The sequence below is a fragment of the Triturus cristatus genome, chromosome 7, assembly GCF_964204655.1.
Source record: "Triturus cristatus chromosome 7, aTriCri1.1, whole genome shotgun sequence".
Lineage (NCBI taxonomy): Eukaryota > Metazoa > Chordata > Amphibia > Caudata > Salamandridae > Triturus > Triturus cristatus.
Window position 1 is genome coordinate 989,242,869 of NC_140590.1, and position 15,530 is coordinate 989,258,398.

A 15,530-nucleotide genomic window follows, 5' to 3' on the forward strand; every position below is an offset into this window, starting at 1 on the left:
AACTACCCAGGTTGCTCTCTGGTGGTGATCTCCCCTCTGTAGTGACACACACGCCTGACCTGGTCCTTTACAGTTTTCTTCACCGATTCAGTAGACACCCAGGCTCTCACCTACAGGTACTTGCCTAGCTCTAGGAATACTCTGCTCCCACAGGCAGCAAATCTCTAGGTTCCTCACCTTCCACACTTGATGCTACAGATTCCTGTAAGCATCAAGATACTCTTTGCTGTAGCCAGGACACTAACTCCACATGATGCTAGTGTGGCCGAAAAAGAGGAAGAAAGTGGACGCCTACAAAGGTAGTGAAGCAGGGGTTCTAATGATGCACATCCTTTCACAGTAACTCTGCAGCCAGATGTGAAATAGAACATTTAACTTACAAATGATAATGCAGTAAACAAACATACCAACAAAGAACATGTTTGAAAATCAATAAATTTCTATTGGCAGATTCTTATGATGTGAATGCCTCCTGCATAGCGTACACTCATGTCCACTTTCCTAGCATACCCAATGAGGAGTATCTTGTATACCAGTTTTTAATTTTTGGCACCAGACTCTACATTTTCAAGGAGACCTAGTTCTGCATTGATACAAGAATGTTGTCCTGGACCTGGATCGGTGCGCACTAAGAGTGACCTCAACCAGTGCTTTAAATGGGAAAAAAATAGTGCAGGTTCTCATTTAAATGTGGCAAGTGGGCAGGGCTATGGGCGGGGCTAAAGGCAAGATATGCGAGGCTTATTGACTTATATACTAGTTGCAGCACAGACCAAACAAAAGAAATGTGTTTCTATAAACAAAACAGGTTAATAAGTTATACAACACGAAAGTCAAACACAGTGATATTTTAACATTTTCTTCTTTTGTAATATTTCTCTCGTTTTTCTCTCACACAAAAACACTCACACACAAGCAGGCAAACAGACAAACATAAGCAGACACTCACACAAAAGAATCAGGTGAGATTAAAGCCCTTTCAACCTCCTTACCTCCCATGGCTTTCCTCATTGTGCTATCACTGGGCTGCCTCGATTCCTTGTAACACAGCATGACAGCGAAGACCCAGATATCATGCAAATGAGCCCACACTAAATAGTCGGCGGGTGCTCAGCTCAGGGCTATGAAAGTGCTTTGGCTGTCAAAGGGACAGCTTACCACCACTAGAGGCCAATGCACCTAACCCTTATGAGTACCGGTACTCTCCACAGCAGTAGAGAAGTGCCGGTACTCAGAGTGATGAAAATAAGAAGTGCCGGTACTCAGGACCTGTGAGTATCGGCCCATTTAAAGCACTGCCCTCAACAGAGACAGAGGATTACTATCCATGTCACGGGTTCATGTGTGTGGCACAGTGGTGGCAGAATATTGTGCTTGTGGAGTTCTTAGCATGATAATGACTTTTTACCTGTGTCATGGGAATGCAGGCCTAATGACCCACTCATGTAAATTCCTGCTGCCAACGAACAACCTGGAATCTTAGTGTAAAATTCTAAGTGCAAGAACGTATGTGTGTGGTGTTTGATAAGCAAGCTAAACGCTATATGTTGGCATGAGTAAACCACAGTGTCACAGACTTCAGTTTCATTTTGGAAACCCTGGCCTGTCACCATGCAGAAGAATGAGGAGGGAAGGTTACTTTACCTGGCAGTGAATGTGTACTGCTAACATTCCTGAGACTGGAGTGAGGGAACCTAGACAGTGAGGCGGGAAAAGAGGAGACATGCCCCTCCCTAGAAATTCGATTAGATCCTTTAATGCAGAAAGTCTGATGATTAGTTTCCCTGGAGACTGCCATTTTGCGGACGCTATGAGTTATGAGTGGACCTTCAGTTCCTGTTGTCAAAGTATGAACAGTCTTTTCGTGAAGGGTCAACCTTTTGTGTCGGTTTCTGAACACTGTGTGTGGCTGTGACAGTCAGTGAAGACTGCTCACACTTCTTTGTCCTGTGGGTTCTCTAACCCGGAGACTACCTTGCCATGAAGAGCATCACTCAAGCTGAAGTCTGAGTCTGAAAGACAGTCTTTGAAGGAAACATGAAAGGAGAACTGGCCCTGAAAATGCAAACAGAATCTTCTGTGAGCTGTTGCCCAATATGTTGTTCCCGTGCCACTCTCTCTCAATAATACCCCCTACACTGCCAGAGCATCAAGAGGAGTACTGCGCAACCAAAGCACGTGTCTGGGGCCGTTACATAACTCAACCACGGCTGATATTCCACCAGTGAACATTCTGTGAGCGGAAGTCTAACCCAAGGTCGCACAGAGGAATGAGAAACTGAACTGCTAATATAGCCTACCTAGAGACTCACTCACAAGAGTTGCGGCCCTGCACCAGCACACGTTACTATGCCTCTAGGCCCTAAGAACATGGAAAGAAGAAGCAGAGAGCCAAGTAGAGTGAGAGGGGGCAGCCTCTCCAGCTGTATTAGCTTCTAAGCCTTCTAGTGGGCATCAAATGCTCTTGTTCTATGCAAAACTAGGTTTTGTAGAGTAATAAAGTACTTTTTGTTACAAAAGCGAAGCTCTGGGCAATCACAGTATTGCCCTTCCAGGTGTACATTGACTTCTGAGCCTACTGTATACCCCCACTTTAACCTCCCTAAGAAGCCCGTGACTGTGTCAAGTGCTCAATGGGTTGTACATTGACTAGCTTTGCACAGCCATAATAGGACAGTCTGCGGGACAGTAGGGGCAAACAATCCCTGCTACCAAAGACGTAGCACAGTAGCCCCAGTCTGTCCTGTGGCCCCCCGCAAACGGTGCTTGACACAGGGTTTGATGACACATGCATCGTCACACAATATAATCTTATTTAATGTAGTTATACATCCATTCAGGCCGTCAACACAAGACTTTCACTGCCCTAAGTTTTTCTTTTTTGTTTAAAGAGCACACTTAGGGCAGTAGAGGTTTTGTGGATGCTGCAAGAGCTTTCTTTAGTACCGTAACGGCAACTTTAAAATATTAGGGGAAAGGGAACTTTCCCTAAGGTTTTTCAGGAGGCTCTCAGTCTAACTGGAAAGAATGAATAGCAGATATCAATTACTGATGTGATCACTGCAGTCAGCCAGATTATTGCAGAGATTTAAAAAATAAACTAAGTTTGAAACTTGGCCATAGGATAAATTATATGCATGCGATTTTTCAGTGATTGTTTTCTGCACAATAATAGAAATAGGTGGTAGCGAGACGATGAGGTTTAACTGCTAATACCTATGTGGACCTGTGTACTGAAGCAAATGTCTTTCGATAACAAATATATGTTACATTCGGTATTGATGCGACACAGTAAAACAACCAAAGGTCAACGGTCAGCAGATAAAAGTGGAAATAGCAGTTGAAGGCAGAAACTATAGATCGCATAGACAGAATATGTAAATGGCCTCCGTACACAAATCATCCCTCACCCGTGGTGATAATGCTTTGAGATTAAACAGATCAGGTTATCTAACAACCTGAAAACTAAAAGAATCAAAATAGGTGAGTGCAGGAGAGCAGGAACTGTTGAACGAAACGCATCTTGCACTTTCAGCTTTCATTAGTTCATAGAACGTGTCCTAATTTGGAATAGGAAACTATATAATCTATAAAAAACAAGTCCCTCTAATACCGAAACGAAGTCTTATTCATATGCAGTGTTATAACAAGAAGGGCTTGGCGAAAAGGGAGGGGGGGGGAGCAGAGCATCAAAGGGCTGGGCGAAAAGGGAGGGGGAAATGGGAGGAGCAGAGGAGCCAGAATGAAACTGACTAAACAAAGGGCGAGAAGGGAGGAGGGAAATGCGAGCAGAGCATCAAAGGGCTGGGTGAGAAGGGAAGGGGGGAATGCAAGGAGCAGAGGAGCAGCTGTGCACGCCATCGTGCACGCAAGCTCTAGGCCAGTAAAACCATGTGGGTAGCACTTTAGAAAACCCACTTACAAAATGTCTCGAAGAGACAGCATGCGCTGTCTCAGCGAGACAAAATGATAATTATCACAAAAAAGGCAATCAGAATAATAACTTCATACACCTTATATTGGCATATGTGAAAATACGCTTATCGTTACTTCATTCTGCAGCTCCTAATTTACAATTTTTGGGGGTGAAAAGGTGAGAAGGTTTTGTGATGAGTGACTGCAACGTTTGGAGGGGCAGTTTTGGTGGAAATTGTGAGCTAGCAACACAGTGGTACTTAGCCTTGAGCGATAGCGTACTTTTTTGTGCAGTGATGCAGCCACTCTAAAAAAAGTATATTTTAAAAATATTTGGAGACCATTTTGAAGTACACAGCGCAGTTTCAATCTCAAAATCAGTGCAAATCAGGTAAGCAATAGGTGGTCTTTCAAACATGTATCGATCAATGTTTTTACTGAATAGAGTTTTAAACCATCGAGAAATGTGCAAACCAGAGTATTTGGGGCCCAGATGGTGGGTGCTGTCCACTTCAAGTAGGTGGGCTTAGCAAGTGTGCCAAAAGTTTGTCCAGTTTTCCATTTATACCACTGACATGGTTGGTAATGGCTAGCTTTCTGCCTTTCACAAGAAAAAAGTGCCTAGAGAGATGGTACGTTTGAGGGGTCAGCCAATGACTTGAGTACAGCTGTGTGTCCAGTAGTATCTTCACCTTGCCAGTCATCTCCTGGAGGGGTTGATGATTAAAGATATGCAGAAAAGGTGGAAGAAAGAGGGCAGGGCGTGCAGATTAGAAAGCCATGACTGGGGCTGACTGACATTGATGAGGATAGTGTGTGAAGGATGGAAGCATCATGAGTAGAAATGCTGAAGAGCAGTGATATACTCTAAGGGTCTGATGGCATTTGTAAGTCAAGTGAGACACTCCTGTGAAGAGAATGAGTTGGCAGTGTATGATTTTTGGGGTTAAAAATGTACCACACACACAAAACAATTGGGGCATGAATGAGCAGGTTGAAGGACATTAAAATGCATGATTTTACCACATATGCCTTTACCATGAAGCCTTTACCATGCAATACCTTTTCAATGCAAAGGCTTTACAATCCGTGCCTTTACCACTCATGCCTTTAAAACGTAGAGTAAGTATGTTTAATATAAGTTAAACCCATATCTATCTATCTATCTATCTATCTATCTATCTATCTATCTATCTATCTATCTATCTATCTATCTATCTATCTATCTATCTATCTATCTATCTATCTATCTATCTATCTATCTATCTATCTATCTATCTATCTATCTATCTATCTATCTATCTATCTATCTATCTATCTATCTATCTATCTATCTGTCTGTCTGTCTGTCTGTCTGTCTGTCTGTCTGTCTGTCTGTCTGTCTGTCTGTCTGTCTGTCTGTCTGTCTGTCTGTCTATCTCTCTATCTGTGATATAGGTATAGATTAGCAATGCCCTATCGCCCATTGCATAAAGATAGAACAACATTTGTACATTCTTGCATAAAGACCTAGTCCTTGGTGTCCTGGACATTGTGATAATGTTATGTGAAGCCAGATGTGTACACAGAAGTAGTTTCAGAGAAACTAATCCAACATTGTCACACATGTAAATGTGTGCAAAAGTTCACAGCAGCAATGTTATTGTCCAAAAGAGGACAATGTAAGAAAATGAGCAGAATTGCTACATGAGTTTAACCCGGGCACCTAACATTATAAGTAAACTAAATATTTCAATCCGGTGTATACCAATGTCACCATGTTTAGAGGAGAAGCACATGCACTTTAGCACTAATCAGCAGTGGTAAAGTGCTCATAGTACTAAAGCCAACAAAAAGAGAGTCAAAAAAAGAGGAGGAAAGCAAAATGTTTGGGGTAACCGTGCAAAACGGGCCATTTCCAGCGACTCCATTTTTTTAATTTGGGCTCTCCCTAGAGTGTCTTGAGCCCAACTATCGAGACTTAAAAATATTTTTGATCCTTAATTTTTCAAGTACTCTTTGCACCAAATCACAAACAACATGCTTTCTACACCAGAATTAGATTCCTATCATATTTGGTGTAATTGTATTTAGTATTTTTTGTTGTAGCACTGCTCAAAAAAGTCTATAGAAAATGTATATGGATTTTGTATTTTGTGACTCCCCCTGTTTTTCTGGGCCCCTGCTTGATGAATTACCCTGAAACCTTCCAGGAAGAAGCTGAGGTGGGTGAATTTGATTAGGGAAGTTTTTAAAGCGTATTCAAATAGTGTCAAAGTTCTTAGGAAAACAAAAAACACTCTTCATATGAAAGCACAGACCCTTACCCACCACTAGACCCTAAAAATACCCATATTACTTTATGCCCCTATCTGCATCAAACCCTAAAAACACCCTTACGACCCTATACCTTTCCCACCCCAAACCTTAAAAACTCCCTTACCACCTTATACTTCTACCCACCCTTAACCCTAAAAACATACTTAGCACCCTATCCTCCTACTCACCTCGAAACCCTAACAAACACCCTTACCACCCTATGCCCCCAGCAACCCCATAAGCCAAAAAATACCCTTACCACCCTATAACCCTACTAACCACTAAACCCTACAAACACCCTTAACACTCAATAGACTTACCCACCCCGAAATCCAAAATGTTAGCTATGTATAAAAATAATGGTCTTTTATACACAGTAATTGTACCCAACATATTGATTAAGTCTATTAATAGACATTTGCTGTATTATGCAGAAATTTCCACATACCTTTGCATAAGTTGCACAATAGTTTCGCATTTAGGCGGGAAGTTGCACTATATTTGCATATTCTTTTTTTTTTTTTTTTGAAAAAAGTTTTATTGTGCAGAGAAAAGGTTACAAGCACGGGCCTACAACCGCCAGGGCCGGCCGCTAGTAGTTAAAGTGGTCAAGCAGATCAAAAAACAATGACTGGCCCACGGGGGCTCCGCTATATTACAGTAGATCAGACTGCACATAAGGGAAGTCAGGATACACACTTTTAATATAAATAACAACAAAAATAAAGAAAAACGAAAAGCAAGGCGAAACGACTTGAAATGGGCGTCGAACCACAGCCGGGGGAGTCCACACCCGACCACCCGAGGGCGGTCAATAAAAGGAGGCCTGAGAGGGAGGGGGGGGCCACGGGAGAACCAAATCTGTACTCCGAAGTACGAGATAAGCAAGGAACCCTCAAGGATCAGGGGGACGAGGCAACCCCAGACGTATCCACCAGGGGGGGAGCACAGATAGACCCGCGATACACGTTCCACTGCCCCCAAATTCTACCCCATGCCCCCGGTTTACCACGAGCCACATACACAGTTTTCTCCCTGAACATGCACCAGTCCATGTTCTCCTTCCATACGGACACGGTGGGAGGCCGTTGGGAACCCCAGAGCTGCGCTATATCTCTCTTTGCGATCATGTTCCCCAAGGCCGCCCACCGAGCCTGAGCCGCATTATAGTCATTGGGCTCCCATACATTCAGAACACAGCGACGCACCTCCGGCAGCAGAGCGACCCCGGTGACTCGTCTCATAACATCATGCACCTGGCGCCAATATTCCGCCACCTCGCGGCATTCCCATAGTATGTGGAGAAAGGTGGCACTGAGCCCGCAGCCACGCTTACAGAGTCCGTCGTCAGAGAACCCCATCGAGACCAAGCGGGGGCCTGTCACATAAACACGATGGAGAATCTTAAGCTGGACCATCCCAGCCACCAGCTGGGATGGCCACCTCCTTAGGGGATGACAGTGCAGTCTGCCAGTCCTCGTCGTCCAACTCCACCCCATCTCCCGTCCATGCCTCCCGAAGACGCACCAAGAGGTCAGCCCGATTATTTATCAGGTTTTTGTAAATCAAGGAGATAGTACTGTCGGGGACGTGACCATCGAGTATGCGGTCCTCGAGAGGCGAAGAAGCAGGGACCGTGGTCCCCTCCCCAAAGACCGAGAGCAGGGCGTGTCGAACCTGTGCATAACGGAAGAACTCTCTTTCACTAAGCTCATGCTCGCTCTGGAGCGCCGCGAAGGATTTAACCGCACCTTTAACCCATAGGTCCCCCACTCTGCTGATGCCGATCGTGTCCCAGCGCTCGAAGCCTTTCGTTGTTCAGAGGCTTCCCAAGCGTTCTGAGGCGAATAAAGGAGTGGCACACGTTAAACGCTCACTCCAGCCCATCGCTACGTTCGCCGCCTTCCACACACGTACCGCAATCCTAGTAGGGCCCGTAAGGGTCCTACCAGCGGATCGAGAGTAAAGCGCTCTGTTATAGTTACCGCCGGGAAGCAGGAATTTATCCATCTCATATGCCGGGTTCAAACCAGGAGCGTACGTAGCATGGTTAATGGCAGACAGCTGGGAGGCCCAATAGTACCGTCTAATATCAGGAAGCGCGATGCCCCCGTCATACCAGGGGAGAGTCAGCTTTGCCAAAGCGATACGCGCTCGCCCGTCCCAAACCAGTCTCCTCTGCAAACTCTCCACTTCCCTAAAGTAGGCCGCCGGAATGACATCGAAGGAGTTCTGGAGTGCATAAAGAAATCTGGGAAGGGACATCATTTTAAACAGCGCCGCGCGACCAAGTGGAGACAAGGGCAACTTACACCACCGAGCCGTATCCGCCCTCAAACGCCGGAGTGGAGACAGGAGATTCTGCTCATAGCGGACCTCTGGATCCAACGAAACGTACACCCCCAGGTATTTAAAGCCGGACTGAGATATTTGGAGCGGAAACCGAGGCGGCAAGAGAGGAAGGCCACCAGAGATAGGATACACACAAGATTTGGACCAATTAATTATCAGACCCGAATTTTTCCCGAAGGAAGTAAGGACATCAAAGAGAACATTGAGCGACTCCCGCGGCGAGGTGAGATACAAGAGAATATCATCCGCATACAATGAGACCCGATCCTCGAAGCCCGGGGCCCACCGGAGCCCCCTGATCGAGGGCTCCCAACGGAGCCAGGCAGCGAGCGGTTCCAAGGCGAGAGCAAAGAGCAGCGGGGACAACGGGCACCCCTGCCTAGTTCCCCTCCCGAGAGCGAAAGGCCGAGAAACCCGCCCATTGACAACAACCTGAGCCATTGGTCCAGCATAAAGAAGCTTCACCCAGCTAAGAAATCCCTCCCCAAAGCCAAACTTCGCCAAGACGGCCCAAAGGAATGGCCACTCAATGGTGTCAAAGGCCATCGTGGCGTCTAAGGAGACCAATACGGCCGGTTCAGAGAAGTACTCCGCCCTAGCGAGAACGCCGTGCAGACGCCGTAAGTTGAGAGCGGTATTACGATGAGGGATGAAGCCGCATTGATCCGGATGTATCAAGTCACATATAACGCTCAGCAAGCGATTAGCGAGGACCTTAGCAAGGATTTTGGGTTCGGCATTTAGTAGGGAAATAGGCCTATATGAGGCACAGCGATCACGTGGCTTGCCATCCTTGGGAATCACCACTATAGTAGCCAGACGCTGGTCTTCGGGAAGGGAACCCCTCTCGAGCGACTCCTGAAACATATGACGGAGGAAATGCGCGATTTTATCCGGGCGTAATTTATACAGTTCAATCGGCAGGCCGTTGGGGCCCATAGCCTTGCCCGAGCGAAGGGAGCGAATCGCAGTAGCAATCTCGTCGACAGACAAAGGGGCATCCATCAGCTCGCGGTCCTCGACGGATAAGCCGGGCAGGGCAATATCCCGCAGCAGAAGACGAGAGTCGTCATCATCTCTATCAGACACCGGGGAGTACACAGCCCGGAGGTGGTCAGCAAAACACTCCACAATCTCACCAGGTTCAGTCACACACACTCCATCCGAAGCCCGAAGCTCCGGGACCACACGATTCACTCTCTCCTTCTTGTCCAACCAGGCAATCAGCTTACCCGCCTTATCTCCGGCATCATACAACCTACCCTGCTGCTCCCTATACATGGTCTTGGCAGCATCAGTAACAAGAGACTTATATTCAAACTGCTTCAGGCTGAGGGCATGCAGCCCATCCGGAGTGACACCCGCCTCCAAGGCTGCCTCCAGCCCCGATATTTCAGTCTCCAGCGTCACCACCGCCTCCCTCCTAACCCTCTTAGCCTCCACTATCTGGGATAGGGCATGCCCGCGGAGCACTGCTTTAAAAGCTTCCCAGAGGGACACTGAGGACAACACCGACCCCTCATTCTCAAGAAAATAGTGATCAATCGACTTAATCAGGCTATCACGGATCTTGGGGTCTCGCAGGTACCAAGGGTTAATAGGAGCGATCCGCCCAGCGGACCGTGTCCCAGTGTCAAAAAGCAACCACAGTGGGGAATGATCAGAGATACCCCGGGCCAGGTGTTTAACCTCTCGAATCCGGGCAGTCTGGGCCGCGGGCATAAGAAAATAATCCAATCTGGAGAGACTCCCATGGGCCCCAGAGTGAAATGTGTACTGACACTGTGTCGGATGCATTAACCTCCAACAATCCACCAGACCGAAGGTCTCCAGGAGTCCGCCGAGCCACGCCTGGGCGGCAGGGAGGGCCCTGGGCGGGTGGCGATCCAGGTCACCCGAGACAACCGAATTAAAGTCCCCACCCATAAGCAGAAGACTGTCAGGAAGCCCAAGCAGCATACGACCCAAGTCTGAGAAGGTGGAGTTCTGGAGGCCCGGGGGAACATAGACCGAAATCAAGGAAAGGGACTGCCCCTCCCACCTCCCAGTCAGAGCGACATAGCGCCCTCTATCGTCTAGGACTACCCTGGTGATCTCTAACGGAAGTGAAGATCGCAGGAGAATGCCTACCCCTCTAGAACCAGTGGTGAAACCAGAATGGGCCACGAGTCGGTATCCCCCCTGTTCATGGCATGACAAACATTACCAACCAGATGCGTCTCCTGTTAGAACACCACATCAGGAGTCAGACGACGCAAATATTGCAGCACAACACCCCGTTTGATACGGTCCCCCAATCCATTGACGTTCCAAGACATCAATCTCAACCCGTCCCCCCCCATCCCCTCCAGTAGATCAAAGGTCCCCTAGCAAATAGCGCAACACCCGAAACTGAACCATAGCCAATACCTCGCCTTGAAAACAAAAAACACAAATCCAAACAACCCCACCCACCCGCCAACCCCCCCCCGAATCCAACACCCCCCACCCTGCACCCCTGCGGTCCAAAAAACCACCCCAACTTGCAGTGTGCCTGTCGCCCTACAAACCCCATTCTACGAAAAGACCCCGGAGGAGGAAAGGGACCCGTCCCCGCCCGCCCCCCACACAGATCATAATGAAACAAAATGCACAAAAGAAGTAGAACCCAGCCGAACAATACAAATGGCAAAGTCAAGGACCGAAAGTCACTCCGAAGGAGACCCGCCACCCTCGGTACCGGCAGAGGGCCCAGTCCGGTCACCCCGGTCCGGCAGCGAATCCAGCCAGTCACTCACAGTCGCCGGAGAGTCAAAAAAGGTAGTCCGATCTTCATATTCCACTCGGAGCCTAGCAGGAAAAAGCATAGAGTACTTGAGACCCAGGTCCCGGAGACGACGCTTCACCCCCTGGAAGCCCATCCGCTGTTTCTGGACAAGTTGGGTGAAGTCCGGGAAAAAGTTAATGGACGAGTTCTCATATCGGACCGGGCCATGGACCCATGAGGCCTGCAGAATCGCATCTTGGTCTCTTTTAATGAAAAAGTCTCGCAACAATAGGCCTCGGGGGGGCCCCCGGTCGCGGCCACCACCTGGAACTCGATGGGCCCGCTCCACGGCGAAGAACTTACTCAGGCCAGTGGGGGCAAGCTGTTCGAGGATGAGCTCCTCAACCATGAGATCAACCGGGCGGTTGTCGGAGGTCTCCGGAACGCCTATGACGCGGATGTTATTGCGTCGAGCCCGTCCCTCGAAGTCCTCCAGCCGCTGGGCCATTAGATCGTTGGCCGACTTGAGATCGCCGAGAGTAGTCTGCAGGTCCGACACGTCCGTACCAAGGGAGGACGTCCGCACATCCAGCGATTGAACCCTCTCGTTGGTCTTAGAGAGATCCGCCCGGATTAGCGTAACTTCAATGGCTACCGTGTCGATTTTACGGGCCAAGGCCTCATACTGCGTAGCGATGGTCTCCCTGATGCCATTAATGGCGCCCATGATGTCCTGCAGGGACAGATCCGGAGAAACGGACGGGCCACCACTGGCATCATCCGGGGGGACACTGGCCGTCCCGGGGGATCCTTTACCCTGAGTGAAGCGGTCCATGTTGTTCGTCTGGACCGGTCCCCCACGTAGGGATGTCTTGGTCCTACGCCTCTCGGGGTCTCCCTTGCCTCCCATGAGAACCACGTTCGCCGAAGGGGACCACCGAGTAAGCGTCGAGGGGGCACAGGCCAAGCAGACGCAGGCCGCACCAGAGGCCGCAATGTGGCGGAGCGAAGGGACCACCGTCGATGGGCACGCTGGAAGCAGGCGAAGACACAGGCATCAAGCGAAGGCCAAGTGAAAGCCCAGTCGCACCAAGCAATTCCACTGTCCAGCCCCTCAGAGATCCAAAAGTGAAACCGAAAGTGATGGGACGGCCACTGGCACAGCCCCGCTGCCGTTGTCGTTCAACTACGCCCCGGCTCCACAGATCACCCTCGCATCGGGCACAGCCATCGGTTGGGCCTCAAAAGTTCAAACCACCATAACTCAGGATTGCCAGGTCCGATTTGGTTTCCGAAAGGAGTTTAGTGTTCGGCCAACATTCGTCTTCCAGATTCCATCAACCAAGTCAGGATAAAGTCAGGATAAATTCCGAGGAGCAGCGAGGGTCCGGGGAGCCCTGTGCTCACGCGACCATCTTGGATGCGCGCTAGGCTCCTCCCCATATTTGCATATTTTGCACATGTTATATCATGCGTAATTTGCACTATTGATATCCTTGGAGATTCTATGTTATTATATATATATATATATATATATATATATATATATATATTACGTATTTTGCACATGTTGGTTGCGTATTTTGCACAATTTTCGCACTTATGCTGGAATTTGCACATGTGTTTGTACATTGGGTACATTGGACAGGCATTAACCCTGGAGATTTAATAATATCGTCTCATAATTGGAACACATTACGTAATTAACATATATTTGTTGCGTAATTTGCACAGGGTAAAAAAACGTTGCACGATTTGTATGCAATATGTTGATAATATCGCTCGGGTACTATATGTAAATGCATACACTATGTAACTGTGTGTAAATACCATAGATTCAGACAAAAACCGAAGACATGGTTACACAGAAAAAAGTCCCATACTACAAGTATTTTGTCACTGTCTATTATCACGTGGTGTAGCAATGAGAAAAAAAGAAGGTATAAAACAAAAATGACGTACCGCTGTCTCACTATGTGATCAAGGGCACTGGATGCCCGAAACGCGTCATGTGAGGAGTGACAGAAAGGAGAAATAAACTCACCTGTCATTTCAAGCTTCCTTGTGGGTCATTGTTTTCCATGTTCGCCGAAAGGAAGGGCTGGAAGTGGTTGCTGGTATATAAATATATATATATATATATGTGTGTGTGTGTGTTTGTGTGTGTGTGTATATGTATATATCTTTTCACGTAGATCCACAAATAAAAGCACACTCTCAGACGCAGTTGAAAAGCAGTGATTTATTCCTCAGAATGTTACGCGTTTCGAAAGTTACACTTTCTTGATCACACACTGAGCGTTTGTGACATGGTGCTATACATACATGCTGGAGGCACTAAGCATAGAAAGGGGACTTACATTCTGAATCACCCATGGATTGCACCTCTATGGCGGCCATATTTGAACATGTTCATATATACAAAGTGACAATGTTAACTTCCAGTACCTCCAGCATGTATGTATAGCACCGTGTCACAAACGCTCAGTGTGTGATCAAGAAAGTGTAACTTTCGAAACGCGTAACATTCTGAGGAATAAACCACTGCTTTTCAACTGCATCTGAGAGCGCGCTTTTATTTGTGGATCTACGTGAATATTTATGCCGGCTGTGGCTCTACCGGCTGAATGCGCCACCAAACAACAGGCGGATTTCCCAGGAGGAGCCGTCTTTGCAGAAAAATAAACAGAGGGATTTCTGCCGGCCGCTAATCTCACCTTAAGGACTGGAGATATTCGAACATCGGTGTACTTACCCGGAGCAGCGTCCTAGAGGTAAGCCTAACCCGTGGGTGTATTCTGGGGCTAGCGCGCTCACACGGGGAGGGGGCGTCTCTAGTTGGTTGTTGGGGTAAGTTACCGTAAAGGAGATCGGTATTGGGATGTTGGCAACGGCCAAATATTTCTTATTTATCTCTCAGCACGGATTTAACTCCAAAGTATTGGGTGAGCCCCCGTTTCCCTACCGATGTACACCGATGTACACCGCCTTATACAAAGGTGGCATTTGGAACGTCTATTACTGGAAGGGATGCAGTGCATGAAAAGTCAGGAACATGCAAACAGTGACCCTAAGGTGCAAAGCCTTTAAGCCTCATAAGTACCACCTGTACAGACAAGGTTATTACCAACAAGAGGACTGATTTTTTGATCACAGGTAACATTTTAAGCATCATGGATGAAGAATCGCAAAGACGTATAGCGGCATAAACGCTGCTAGCTGGCGCACCAGGGAAAAGTCAACAAGGTGTAATGAGACAAGATACAGACACTACACTAACTACGAAACTCAGAAGATATGAGAAATTGAAGACATCCGAAACGTCGAAATGGTGGGAGGCAATCTCCGTCAAAGACTACGTGGACAAAGGAATGGTGCCGCGAGGGCTCCGAATATACACTACACCATCTTATGAATCGCCGAATCCACGTATGCTGGAGGAATGGTCAGAAAACTCAGCCAACAGTTCAAGGACCATGCTGTGCATACTTGTAAAATACACGTGGGAAGACAGGGAGACAATAATGAAGGAAACAACGGAAATCGAGCAAGAACTGAAAGCACACATTGACCAACCCACAATGAAAAAGTTCAAGGAGGAACTGAAGATGAGATTGCTTCAACATGAGGAAGACATAAAATTGAGGAAACAACAAAAGCTTCACCGGGATTGCACGGACTATGAGACTGGTTGTATATTGACGTACATCAGGAAATACGATCATCTGTACAATATCCAACTGTCTGAAACAGGAACAAGACAAGCAGAGAACACAGAAAGAGCATCTGCAATGGCCAGCAACTCATACACGGATATTCCTGTAAAAACCACAGTCACATCATCTGAAGTGGAGGTCATCACAAGACCTGCCACTTTTTTAGACGAGTTCCGAGTGCTGAAGAAGGGGCTGCAATCGGGGAGAACAACCCCTCCACCGGCGCCATCACAGAGAGGAAGAAGACAACGGGGAAGAGGAAGAGGCCGAGGAAGAGGCAGGGGCGAAGCCAGCAAAGACGATCAAGACGCAAACAAAGGATCAAGAAGAGAAAAGGAAACAGAGCCCATGGGAACCAGGCTTGCTGGCTACAGGAAGAAAGAACAACAATGAATGACAAGGGAGGGAGGCCTCAGAAAAAAGGCATATAACGGAATTCTGGAGAATAATAAATACCCCTTGTTTTCAAGATAAAAACTCACCCTCGGTTGCCACAAACATTT